The sequence below is a fragment of the Tympanuchus pallidicinctus genome, unplaced genomic scaffold, assembly GCF_026119805.1.
Source record: "Tympanuchus pallidicinctus isolate F22 unplaced genomic scaffold, pur_lepc_1.0 scaffold8, whole genome shotgun sequence".
NCBI classification, from domain to species: Eukaryota; Metazoa; Chordata; class Aves; order Galliformes; family Phasianidae; genus Tympanuchus; species Tympanuchus pallidicinctus.
The window spans coordinates 37,579,755-37,588,047 of NW_026294802.1; positions in this window are offsets into that span (position 1 = coordinate 37,579,755).

Consider the following 8,293-nt stretch of genomic DNA (forward strand, 5'->3'; position numbering starts at 1 on the left):
ACAAGCATTTCAGAAACTGAGTATAACTAGTGCAGATAAACATCATTTTTTGTAGACTTTCTGAAATAACCTGTTGCATTTACTCAGCACTTTTCATTTTCCTTATGTTTTAGCAGATTTTCAAATAAGGAATTATAGAATTTGAAAATCCATTATCACTGGAAGGAAACATTTAATTCTGTGGTGCAAAAGAGTGTTCAAGGTCAGTGTACGCAATTATTTTGGATTTTCAATGGGAGAAGAACACCCAGACCAAAACCAACAGAAGCCCTTAGCCAGATGACTGTAAAATTTATGTAAAATGATTTTTGCTTGGTGATAATCAAGAGTCAGCAACACTTGATTGATAGTAATCAACAGTAATAGTATTTATTTGACACTGAAGTGATAGAATCTCACCACGCCTTTGCTGTGTTCTCAAAGTATTTGTTGGTTAGGATGCTTGCTTACACATCACCTGAAGTCTCATTTTCCTTTTTCTTTCATGAAGAAATTTGTCTACGTATAAAAAATATGGATCAGATCAGTTAGCAGTTCTTCAACCTTTTCCTATTCTCCCTACAGGGACAAAATTAGTTTTTATTGTACTCAGCAGTTCTCTGTATGAACCATATGCTTCAGTAGTTTCAATATTAAATGCAAGTGTTGAAGACAGCCCTCATTCACTCTGAGATCACTGTTTCTTTCTAAAACTAACTACACTTCACAGCATCTGAACCAAAAAAAAGTCACGTCTGCCTTCTCTAGAAATAGTATTTTATAACTAATTACCCATTTTAAATCAGTGCTCATTAACCATTTTTAATCAGTGCTTATCAATTTCCATTTTCATTTTTCCAACACAGAGTGATCAAACCTCAGAATTTTCTCTAAAAATAGTATCAGTTATGTTCTGAAGACTAGGCTGCTAAGGAGGAGGAATTCTGTGTTTACGTGCATTTTGGCACACATAATCTCAAACTGTTCTATGACAACTTCATCTCTTGAATATCTTGTTTCATAACACTTAGTATTAATAAATTACACTGCGATTTTTTTTTCCAATTTCTTTGAGTAGAAAGCTTCCTCACAGGTGCACACTAAATTGAGATCCATGATTTATCTTGTCTATAATTAGAATTTTTTTTTCTGATACTTGTTTGTTTTGTTTTGTTTTGTTTTTTGTTTGGTTGGTTGGTTGCTGTTGTGGGGTTTTGTTTTTTTGTTTTGTTTTGGTTTGGTTTGGTTTGAGTTTTTTTTTTTTGTTTGTTTGGTTTTTTTTTGCTAAGAATGTCAGCATGTCAGCTTTTTGTGAAAGAAATTTATATATACTTTAGAACATGCCTTTTGATACCTGGACTAAACTCTTTTTCAATGACATAATCGTGCTTCATCCAGTTTTCTCATGAGTGATTCTTAATGTAGATAGAATTGTGATGACACCAGTGGATGCACTGGTGTATGAATTTGCATGGACGTCTGCTGTCTATGCTACCTAGCATTCTCTTAGGACAAGGGCTACTTGCTAAAGCTCTGTATTTAAAAACTCCCTCAGGGAAATGTTGAAGAAAGATGGTGACAGTTTTTCAGACTGTTCATTCATTGTATACCTAACCCTATTGACAGAAGATGCCAATTCATTCATTCATGCCAAATTCATTTTTCTGAACTTTTTCTAGCTATATAAGCCCTTAGAAATTGAGATAAATTTCTCTTCCAAAACACCATAGGTAAAAATAGTGACACATGCCTTTTTTTTTTTTAACCTTGGCATTCATAATTTAAATTCACATCATGTCCTAAGAAAGCACATATTAATCAAGCTGTGACAGAGGGCACAGGAACATTTTGATTCTGTCTGTGCAGACTACTTATATATTCTTGAAGCCAGAGAAAGTGGGACTTCATGTGTGTGTGACTTAGTGGTTAGGACACAAAGTGCCCAAGGACATTAGAGGCTGATATTAAGGATAGAGAAGACTGTTCTGATGAATATTTCACCTAAAGATACCTGACAATCCAGTGGTTGTGAAAGTGTCTTGGGAAACTTAGGCTCATCTCCCCTTAGACAAAACTGAGTGCGTGTTTCCCACATGGCAAATGACTATTGAAATCACCAAGCTTTTGGGAGGACCACTTCAGGCAGGATTTTTTTTCAGTCTGATTCATTAGATTTGATCTAATAACCTAATGGATGATGCTCCGAGGACAAAATGAATGTAGAATCATTCATGGGCCAGGTATGAAAGAGCTGTCAGGCTGCATAGCACCAAGATGGGGCTGGCTGTGGTCAGCAGCAGAACAGCAATCATCCAGGAAATTCTGTCACAGAAAATGCTGACATTTACAGGTTTGATACCACACAAGTTTTAAGCATGCTAGTGGGTAAAGAGAAAAGAAAGCCAAAGCTTCATTTCAGCTTTCAGTCTGGCCATTAAGAGCTTTGCCTTAAATAAGTGAACATACGTGGTATCACTGTAGAGTAACATGACTAGGAATAAACCACAATGAAACCTTCCGCAACAAAATCATCAATCTTGCATGAACAGCTTAGATAGTTACATCAGTAATCAGCCAGCACTGCTGCCACTGGGTAAAGTTTATTTCAATTCATAAATACACCATATTAATTTAGACTCATAAGGACTACAAGTTAGTTATTTTTATAATAGATTAGTGGTGACGATGGTATTTTAGGATTTGACTGCTTACAACATGCTAATCACTTGCTGCCTCATCTGCCTGTTTCCCAGCCATTCCAAACCTTTAAGTCTTAAGTATCAGAAGTCCTCTCCACTTTATTGTAGTGAAAACAGTGGTATACATTCTGCTTTTTTCAGTGTGCGTATTTCAATTCTTGATTTCAAGTGCTTCTTGTATGCAGATGAGGTTCAAATTTCTTTCCCTTTCCTCTGAAGACTTTCCTCCTCTTTACGTGAAGCATCTATTCATGTATAAGAATGTATAAGAAATATACTAAGAAAAATAAAAGTTATATTTTTAGGTTCAGAAGCTACCCTGAAATCTTCTTCCTTTGAGGTGAACTCCAGATTTATTTCCCAGTACCCTTGCTGGCAGGATAGATGATATGCCCATCCAAGTAAATTATTTGCCCAACAAGCCATCTCTGCTCTGTCAGTTAGTTCATCTCCTTTGCAACTGCAGTTATACATCCAATTTTGACAGAGATGCCATCAAGGGAAGGGCCTTACTAGAAGTATCCAACATCCTATGATACAGGGCAGTGAAGAACCTGAGTAACCAAATTCTGGACTTTGTGACACTGCAGCCATTTGAAGGCATGGTTGTGCAGAGCCTGGTCAGGGACCATAATGAATTTGTCCCACTTCCTGGGCTGCTCCCATTAGATGAGGAGTAGTTGAAGTTTTCTCATCCTGCTCGCATGCTATGAGAGAAATGCGTGGGGCAATCTTCCCCTCCAATTTATTGTGTTCCTCAGATGGATTTGCTTACATTATTGCTAATGCTCTGTTGTCTTATTTGAAAATACACAAGTGGCCAGCGAGATTGCAGCCCTTTTGGGCACCATTCCAAAGCAATATCAAGCCTCCCGTTAGCCTCCCAGCTGGGAATGCCACAATAATTAAAATTAGTCACACATACAAGATAGGAGTGAGAAAAAAGCTAAAGAAAATGAATTAATGGGAAGTGAAAAAGTGCAACTAGATAGTGAAAATTAAATACAGACAAAAATTATCTCCTTTATGAAGCTTGGCAGCAGGACAGTGGCCAGAAAACATACAAATTATGCAAGTGGCATTCAAGCACTGCAATTAGAGGCTTACAAGGTTAGTGATGAACTGGATGTACTTGACCAGCTGCCTTCAAGGTCCTCTGAGCTCCAGACAGAACTTTTCAAGAGCTATATAAATTGAAGGAACAATATTGAGACTGTGTTCCCCAATACTGTTCATTGTGCCTTAAGACCTGCATGATGAAACTCCAAGAAATTGGAAGTTACTTAAGACAGTAATCTACTGCTGGACTAGACCTAATAGTATGGCCTTTTACCACTAAACAGAAGTATATTATAGTTTACTTCTGAATTTATTGATCTCACTAAATATATAATAGATAAGTAGACAGCAGGGAATATTTCTGCCTGGCAGTTTAAGAGAAGAATGATTAAAGTTTTGCAAGTAGGATTTATGCAGATAGAGAAATAAATACATCATGATGATGGGAACTGAATAACAATTTTAAAAATGATGTAATGGCCTCCTCCCACTGGATATCTAGATTTGTGCTGAAACAGACTACTTCTATTGCTGAGGGATTTTTTTATTTTTATTTTTTGTAATGCTTTGGGTTTTGGATATTGTTTAATTTTTATTTTTACTTTGGCCTTTCTTTATATTCTTTTATCTTCCACTTTTTGAATAATCCATGTTGATGGCTAAATTGAAAAATTTCTCAGGTATTTCCAATGTGCCCTTTCTATGTGCCACACTGCAGACATTTTGTCGTGCATGACTGTAGAAAAGGAAGGACCTGACTGCTTTTCTTGTTCTTGTTATCAGTGTAAAGCTATTGAACTGCTTTTACTGTATTAAGAACTTACCAGAAGCACAGACAGACAAAATTTCCTCAGAAGGAACAGCTCTCTGCCACTGCCTAATGGTTTACAGAGGATTATACACTGACAACAAGAATATTAGCATTATGACAGTAAACTCTCTAGTCAGAATTTCCCCCCCATTACTTTTTTTTTGTTTTGTTTTGTTTTCTTAGTGAACCAAACTGTGCACAAGATTTAAATTAGTTCATGGAACTGAACTACACGCATGGCAACTTCACGGCAACAATCCACACATAGGCACTTCAGGCATCTGCAAAATGGGATACATTAACAAGTCAGGTACATGATACTCATATCACTTAGAATCATAGATTCTAGAATCATCTGAGTTGGAAGGAATCTTCAAAGGTCATCTACTCCAACTACCATGCAATGAAAAGGGACATTTACAGTTAGATGAGTTAACTCCTAGTAACTCCATATCGGGTAATGATGTCCTTTTTCTTCTAATAAATTTTTGCTGATGCTGCATAGTAACAGGCCTAAAAAGAAGATACAGCATACTAAGGACAAAAGAATCAGCATTTCTAGAAATGCACTTTTTTTCTTCTTACTTTTTACCTAATTGCATACATTGATTTCAACAAGGATTCATAAATATTTGAATCTTCATTTCCTGAAGGTAAACCATGACATAAAGGCAAAGACAGTGTACAGCACCCCAGGAAATATGGAAGCAGTAATCAAATCAAAGAAGCCTGGTATCCTGGTATAGAAAGCATATGCCTTTGCAAGAGGAACATGGCATCTACCTTCACTTGAAACTTCTCCAGCATGAAAATTCCATCGTTTATGAATGAAATAGTCTTGTTCACAGACTGACAAGACAATTGTTTATAATTTCTATTTCAGGTTAGCTTTCTAGATGATTATGGTACTACACATTGTACTTGGAGCTTAGATTTATGCAATCTTTAAGCATGCACAACAGCTTATTAAAATTAATTTTTTCCCCAAGGACCTCTTCATTTTACTTTCTGACACACCATCTTCACAAGAGAAATGGCTCTTCAAAACTCATGCTTTTTGTCATAATAATTGCTTTACACCTCTTGGCAACTTTTCACACCATATTTTAAATACTGTTTCATAAAGATTCATTAAGAGATAATATTTTCATTAAAGTAAAAGTCACAAAAAATGTCTGCATATTGTTTTTAATGTTAGCCCTACTATTCCATTTACAGAGATGCATGGATGTATACACAAACTTGCATACAAAAACAGAAAAAAACTTTTGTAAAGCACTCTTGTAAATTGATAGGATAACAATTCTTTAAAATACTTAATTCTTAAATGTCATAGTTGGAAAGGAAAGTGACTTTTTAAGGAAACATTTCTATGAGAACTTCATGGTAAAATGGAATAGAATTGTACAATGTAATTTATTAGATCAGAATGTTCTGTCATTGTTTTTATGATACAATATTAATTTGTTTCAAATGTATACTTCACTTTGTCTTTCATGAGAAAAGAGAACACAATGGTTAAACGTAAACAATGTAAAGCAGGATTACTGATTAAACAGTATGTATTTACAGACTAAACAGAACAGTGATACAAAGATCTACCAGCTAGCTCCTACTTTTTCAGGCAGGCAAGTTTGTTCTGTGGTAAGGCCTCATCTAATGATTATGAGAAGTATCTAGAGTTTTCTACCTGATACAGACTGTTCACCAATTTAATTTCAAATTTTTCATTTCTATGAAAATGAGAAAATGTTTTTCATGATTATCACCCTCCAGGTGATATTACAGGAGAGTTCTGCAATGGAGGTGTTATACTTGTTTGCCTATATTGTTGTCAAGAAATGATATGCCAAATAACAGCATTCAAAATTTGGCAATATTGTTCACCAGTGAAAGTTGTACATTGCAAATGGCTTACCTATGTCACTACTTATATGGAATCATAGAATCATAGAATATCTCCAGTTGGGAAGGACCCATAAGGATCACTGAGTCCAACTCTGTGCCCCACATAGGACCATCCCAAAATCAGGTCGTATGTCCGAGAGAATTGTCCAGATGCTTCTTGAACTCCAGCAACTTGGCACCATGACAACTTCCCGGGGCAGCCTGTTACATGCCTGTGGTGAAGAACCCTTTCCTAACACGCACCTGACACTGACCTGACACAGCTCCACATGGCTCCCTTGGGCACTGCTGCCATCACCAGAGAGCAGAGATCAGCACTGCCCCTCTGATCCTTTCATGAGAAGCTGCACCCGCCATCAAGCCTCCCTTCAGCCCCCTCTGTTCTGGGCTGTACAGACCACCGGGCCTCAGCTGCTCCCGATATACCTTTCCCCCTAAACCCCTTACCATCTTTGTAGATCTCATTTGGACACTCACTATAGTTTTATGTCATTTTTGTATTGTGGCACTCTTGAGTGCATATTGTACTCAAGATGAGGCTACAACAGTGCAGTGGAGAGTGGGATAATCTCTTCCCTCAACCTGCTCATAATGCTGTTCTTGATGCATCCATATATGATGTAACTCATATCACTAAGACCTGTTACCTAGGAAATAAAATGTGCTTAAATGCTATGTATGAGTTTCTTTAGTTACCTTTTCCGCTAACATTCCAAGATATTTTAAGACTCTGAGTAACATGCTATTCTGTACATACACCAAAACAATAGTCATGAAATTGCCAGATTGTTCAGTGTGATGTTAGGTCAGAAGAAGTGTTTATTGCTAAGGCAGACCAACTTCTTTTCCTCCTGAATCAGTATACTGCTTGTATATTTTTGTGTTCTGAAAAGTTTGAGGGTTTCTGAGTATGTTTTGTCTGATGTATAGGTTGTTAACAGATCAGTGTTGAGAAGGTATACATCTAGACCAAATGGCTATGAGTAAATGCAGACCAGATCTCTCTCTGCTTAGCCTTTCATAAATCTATTGCAGTAAAGTGAGTGTCTTTTAACAGTAGATTCTTTCTGCCAGGGAAGACATTAGACATCTATGTGGCTTCTACAAGCACTTCAACCAGAAAAGGAAAGTTCAGAGGGTATACTCTCCCTAGCGAGTGACATGAGCAAACTGGTAATAACAGACAAGAGGAAGGCTAAGATACTCAACAACTTTTTTTGCCTTGGTCTTTTCTGGGAACTGCTCATTATGCAACCCTCAAACAATTGTTTTGAAAGGAGGCAATGGGGGAAACAATGTCTCTCCCACTGTAAGCAAAGATTGGGTTCGTGACCACCTGAGGAACCTGAACATCCATAAATCTATGGCTCCTAATGATATGCATTCCAGAGCACTGAGAGAATTGGCTGATGTAGTTTCCAGCCCACTCAATATGATATTTGAAAAGTCATGGCAGTCAGGGAAAGTTCTTGGTGAATGGAAAAAATCAACATCATACCCATTTTTGAGAAAGGTAAAAAGGATGATCCTGGGAGTTACCATCATTCCCACCCTTGTTACTGTCATTCTCACCCTTGTGCCAAGAAGTACCATGAAGCAGATCCTCCTGGAAGCTATGCTAAGGCACATAGAAGACAGGGATGTAATATGGGAGAACCAGAATGTCTTTACCAAGGGCAATTCTTGCTCGATCAACCTAGTGGCCTTCTATGATGGTGTAACAGCATCAAAGAACAAGAAAAAAGCCACTGATGTCATCTATCTGTACATCTGTTAGGCCTTTGACACTGTACCCCACAACACTCTTCTTTTCAGATTGGAAATACATGGATTTGAT